The sequence below is a fragment of the Ruditapes philippinarum genome, unplaced genomic scaffold (assembly GCF_026571515.1).
Source record: "Ruditapes philippinarum isolate M1 unplaced genomic scaffold, ASM2657151v2 ctg1063_1_1_1_1, whole genome shotgun sequence".
NCBI classification, from domain to species: domain Eukaryota; kingdom Metazoa; phylum Mollusca; class Bivalvia; order Venerida; family Veneridae; genus Ruditapes; species Ruditapes philippinarum.
In genome coordinates, this window is record NW_026858757.1 from 33,226 (window position 1) to 39,912 (window position 6,687).

Here is a 6,687-nt window from a genome sequence, read left to right on the forward strand (position 1 = left end):
ACAGGATAAACCTGACACTTATATTATTAACACCTTTAAATTAAAAAAAAAAAAAAGTGACATCAAAGAAAATATTTGAAGCAAAACAGATATATTAATGATATATTAATGATAAATTATTTATAAGACTGTAAAAATGGCTAATAAGAAAAAAATGATGGCATTAGAAAATTAATCCCCTTGCACCCTTATCTTAACCTTCAAAATTTGCAAGTTTTTTTTTTCTGATTTTGAAGAGAATTACATATCCCACTGTACTAACACTCTTGACTTACATCTTCCTAAGTGATTGTAAGAAGGAAACCAATAATGCAAACCTACCTTGATGCAACCAATTTTTAACTGATATTTCTTAAGTCATGTCTTGCTGGAACCCCTTTTTAGCTCGACTTTTCTATGAAAAGGGGAGCTATCCTACTCGCCCCGGCGTCGGCGTCGGCGTTAGCGTTGGCGTCACACCTTGGTTAAGTTTTTTCGTACCACCCCACTTTATTTCAGAAGTATTACAAGTATGGCTTTGAAACTTACCATACTTGTTCACCATCATAACCTCCATCTACAGACAAGAGTACATAACTCTGTCAAGGTTTTTGACAGAATTATGGCCCTTTTTTGACTTAGAAAGTGTATTGAGCTTGGTTAAGTTTTTTGTACCACCTCACTTTATTTCAAAACCATTGGAGGTATTGCTTTGAAACTGACCATACTTGTTTACCATCACGACCTTCATCAACAGACAAGAGGACATAACTCTGTCAAGGTTTTTGACAGAATTATGCCCAGAAAATACATTGAATATGGGTAAAATCCACTTATTGCCTTAACCCTTTGAGATATTGCTTTGAAACTTTTAATGCTATTTCACATCATTACCCCCATCTGTACGCAAGAGAAGGTAACTCTGTCAAGGATTTGTTTTTAAAAATTAAGGCCTTTTATCGACTTAGAATCTTGGTTAAGTTTTTAGTACCAGTCCACTTTTTGACTGAACTGTTTGAGATATTAATTTGAAAGTTGGAATACTTGTTTACCATCATGGTCCCAAAACATGGGCAGGAGAAGGTAATTCTGTTAAGGATTTTATTTGAATTATGGCCCTTTTTGACTTAGAAACTCAGTTAAGATTTTCATTCTTGTCCACTTGTTGACTTAACCATTTGAGATATTACTTTGGAAGTTGGAGTTCTTATGTGCCATCATGAGACCTATCTGTAAGCAAGAGAAGATAACTCTGTGAAAATGTTTCTTGATTTGTACTTAGAAATTCCTAGTTAAAGTCTTGTGTGCCCTTAACTGTCAAAGTTTTGTTTTATAGGCAAGCACTAAAAAAGTCGAGCGCGCTGTCCTTCTGACAGCTCTTGTTGATTAACCTTTGCCTCCAGTATAGAGCCAGGCCAGCCTGTACATCTAGGCTTGACACTGTTGGCTGACTTATAAAAAATACATTTTGGTGTTAAAATGGAAACTGGGCAAGTCTGTTTAAGAAATTCAGCAAATTATGGGTGAAATTACCTCCCTGTATCTTTTTATTGTAAATGTTGTTGTATGTAATTTTTTTTTGTGGCTGTTAAAAGATATTTTAATATTTAGACATGGAGGAATGTTGCAATGATTCCTTGTTACAGGTATATGCCCCATTGCTTGAAATATTTTCTGTTAAGTTTTATTGTACATAATAAAAAAATATGCAAAGTAATTAAATGCATTTTGATCTTTATTGTTAATCTTTTATTTTTTCTTGTGTATCTTATGTATGAAAGTTTTAATTTAAATTCAGGAAGATGTCATTTTGAATTGACATCATAGCATAATTGTTGCTTGGAGACTAGCTGGATTATTTGATTAACTTTAGTTGTCTGTGTTAGCCAGTAAATTATTTTCTTAAAGTTGTTATTTATTATATATATTTCAAGTTGTTAACAATAAACAGGTGATTATGTTATGTAACAATTGGGATAGAATTATTGTTTGTCCTTAGTGGACAGGGCTATTTTGCACAGAGGATTGCGACAGGGTGGGGCGTTCATCTTCAGGAGCTTTTAAAATTACACAGAATTATAAAATGAACTCAACGGAAATATAAATTGTATCACATTAAAGTTTTTAAAGCTGCCAATTATTTTGCCACTGAAATCTTGTGGGCTTTTCTTTTATTTGTGATAAAAAAAGTGCTGAATGATGAGTAATAATATATTTATGTCGAATATTAAAATAACTTTGACAGATGCTTACTTTCAGGAATTATGCTCTTGAAAGATACCAAAATTTTATTCTTGATCAGAGAATGTGTATTAATTTTATACTTATATAAATCAGTTACTGAGTTTTATCAGTTATTGTGCATCACTTATTGTGATATATTTAACTTATTATTCCATCAGTAAGATACAAGATATTTCATTTTTGGCCATTTTGGGTGACAAAAGGCTCTATTTTATTCACACTTAAAAATTTGAAAGTATATATATCTATACAATAAATAAATTAAGTTTTATATATATATATCACTGTCTTATTGAAATTTTAATTTATTTATCGGAATTTTAAAGAGAATAAAGTTACATAGATTGTACTGTGTATTCTACCACAAAACATTATTAGAGTATCTACTAAATAAAAGTGCAGTTATTTATCTGCTTCAAGTGTTTATGAAAATTTTTGTTGTTGTTCCATATTGGACTCACAATTATTAAGTTTTTACCTTTCAATTTAAAGCTCTTTTTAAAGTGTTCTTATATAATAAATCTTTGAGCTGAGTGGTTATGTTTGCTTATTAAGAATTACTTGTCTGTATGTATATAGAGAATATTTCATATTTAAGGTTGTTCTGTTTTGGAGTGAAATAAATGCCTGTACATGAGAACACTGGATATTGCCAAAAAATTTGTGTTGCCAAGCTACTTAAAATATCAAATTCTGTGAAATCATTAGTTAAATGTAAGGGCATAAATTTCATGGTTTGCTGACAAAAAGAAAATTTGTTGGGTCGTAAATTCATAGAATTCAGTTGCAAGGCAAAAAACATAAATTTGCTCAACAGGACTTGATTGACGTAAACCACAAAATCCATGAGAAATTAATCTGCCAGGAATAATATTGATGTTAATATTTTCATTTTCTGCATCTCGGTTAAGGTCAGTTGTGAAATATATTTCCTAAAGTAAAACTTTACTTTGTTTGTGCTTCATATATTGTATATATTACATTTTTAATTTTGTAAGTTATTAAATAAGAAATGATGTGTTTTTCACAGAGCAATTATTACCTCCACTGACCGCCATTTTGGGGGTAATTCCAAATGTATCATGCTTAATAAATTAAGATAAAAAATCTCTTACAAATGGCTGCCATTTTTGGCAAGGGAGGTAAATATTGTAAAAATCGGGAACTATCCATTGAAGCGAAGAATGTCATTAACCAGCTGGAACTGAAAGTGAGTGATAAGCCTTTACTGACCAGTTAAGGACACATCTTTTGTCTGACTAGGCTCTTCAAGTTATCTATTTTGATAGTAAAATCTCTAAACTTTCAAATGGACTGTTCCAAATTCAAAGCGAGGCAAATCCATTTACACAAATTCAGCAGGTTTAAAGTTAACAAAATGAGATAAATAAGATAACTGCTTTATGTCTTAAACATTCTTAACAAGGTACATGTATGTGCATAGAGGAATAAAATGCCTGAACGTCTTGAAGTAACTGAGAAAATTAATATTAAAAGAGATACCTTGGAACTTGGCAAAATGTGGGTTTTTCCCTTAAAATCACATTTCAACTTGGTAAATACATGTATATCAATATTAAATAAGTGTAAAGCCTTGTCGAGTGCAAGATAATATCTATTCATTCTATTGTGCTATATCTGCGTTGAGTTTTAGTCTGTTTTGAGTTTTAGTTGTATTTTAGTCTAGGGAGTTTAATGTTTTTCAGTATTTCTTATATTTTGTGTCACATTTGGTTGTTCTAAATAATGTTTTGGAGAATTTATTCCACTGTTAATTGGAAATTTTTTATGTTAACCCTAACACTGCCACAGTTTTATAATGGAATTGTCCTGCTTTGAATATGGAACAGTCCATTGTAACAAGAGTGGTTTTAATATTGAAATACTTAAAATTTAAGCAGACAACACTAAAAATAGAATCTGGTTAAATTGCACTGAAGGTACACTCGACTGAAGCTACATCGGTCATAATTGTTGTGATTATTTAATTGGTTAATCAATCATCTTAATCCTGTTTTAGCGTATTGCTGAATTACCTAAAAATAAACAGATTTCATCATACATAACATTTGTAAGCTCTACATTTTGTGTTCATATTTGATTATTTTTGCTCATTTTTACATAACTAACAGGATAAAATGGGGAAATTTTACTGTGATTAATTTTGTCATTTACCTGTATATATTGTCATGATAAAAATATTAAATATTGCACACACAAAAAAGGTACAAAAATAAATATGTATATATATATATAGGAAAAGATATAGATATTTGCTATTGAAAAAAAAAATTGTATAGAAAACTTTAAAACCTTATTATGTTGAAAGTGTGAAAAAATATTTGTACTGACATCATTTTTAAGGTTTTGTATTAATGAATAGTTATAGAAGCTGTATGAGAAATAATTAAAAAAAAAAAGAATATTGAAAAAAAAAAAGAATAATATTTTACAAAGAAAATGTTCATTATATCATGGAAAGAGAAGTTGTTTTTGTTGTTTTTGTCATTTTTGTTTTAGATAATCATGTACAGACATATGATTTAATGTTCCAATGGTAATGAAATGAAATTATATACATTTTGTTTTCAACTTTGATTTTATGCATATTTGTTTCATTGTTTCAAATTGTTTCAAATTGTCATCCTCTCATCAATTTGTGTCAGTATTTATTAAAATTTTAGAGAATAGATAGATGTACATGTCATCAATTTTGTAAATCACCAGACAGTAATACCTGTTTGATGTGACTATAATTGATTTAATTACATGGTAAGAAATGTTCATTTACATGACTAAATTTTCACTACTCTGGACATATTGATTATTTTTTACATGGCTAAATGAATTGACCATGTTGCTAGATTTTTACCAGTGATAGCTAACATTAAGTCTGAGTGGCTGAATTTCAGATTACATGTATATATATTTGCCTGTACTGTCAGTGTTTACTTACATGGCCAAATCATTTTTTGTAAGCTGAGCACTCTACTTATGTGGTCAAATTATTACTTTCATGGCAAAACATAGCTTAAATCGTTAAATGTTTATTGACATATGTGAACAGTAACTTACATGACCTGATGTCAACTCACATGGCTTAATGTTTATTAACATGACTTAATAGTTATTTACATGGCTCAATTATTACTTACATAAATTAATGTTCTTACAAGGCTAAGTGGTTATTTAAAAGGATAAATGGTTACTTACATTGCTAAATGGTTACTTAAAAGACTAAATGGTTATTTACAAGGCTAAATTGTTTCTTACATGGTTGAATAGTTATTTTCATGGCTAAATGTAATTATGACTAAATGCATGAAATATTATGTTCAGTAAATATGCTTAGATGTTGAACTTGAGGGTGATTATGTAAATTATTCATTGATATCATATAAAATTATGAGTTGCTGGGCATCCACAGATAAACAGATTAAAATCAATTATTTATCATAAAAAATTTGTCTTTCCTTATTTATTCCTTTTCCCACATTTGTTAGCTCCATTTTTTGAAGAAAAAAAAGGTGGAGCTATTGTCATGACCCTTTCATCAGAATCTTTTTGTTAAGTCCATTTCCTCAGATACTATAAAAGCTATTCACTTCAAACTTTGCGTACTTGTTTATTGTCATAATAGGACGCCATTTTAGAAGGGAAGGTAATCCTACAATTATTTTTTGCAAAGTTCTATACCTTTTTCTAAATTGCTTGTATTTAACTATCCAGCACTGAGAAAAGTGGAGCACACTGTCAACCAACAGGTCTTGTTTTGATAATATCATTAGCAGACAAAGTTGTTCTGAATGCAAGCAAACTTAGAAAGGTTGACAAATTCAAGTAACAATTTTTTTAGCATTTTCTTGTTGCATGATAGAAATTGTTTAAATCAACATCTTTTTTACCATTATGTAGTAAAAACCTAAAATATAATGTCAAAGTTCAAAATTACAAAATGTATATAGAATTATGGGAGTCCAAAGCCAAGTTGTTAAGGCCTCAAACTTTAATTACTTGCCCCTCACAACAGTGGGTTCGAATCCGGTTAGGGGCTCTGAATCCTTTCATGTAAGGAAGTTATCCAGTCAGCTCGTGTAAGGTGGCTAGTTCTACATAGGTATCAGCTACTGCCTGAAATAATACAAGAAGGGACACCTGAGGTCTTCCTCAACCAGTAAAGCTGGAAAATTGCCATATAACCTGTGTGATATAAAATCCAACAAAAAAAAAAAGAAAATAGAATGTTGATAAATGGAAGGAGGGAGCTGGATCCTTACACATCAAAGCATTAATAGTGGCATTATGACTTAAACTCTTTCAACATAAATAAAAACTCATCAAATATTTATACTAAGTCTGAAATGAAAAATCTAAGCAAAAGTTCTACAAAACAAATACTTTTTGGGGATGTGAAGGTTAGATTTTCAAAAAAAGACATGACTTGTATTAAAGTAAATTTGACTA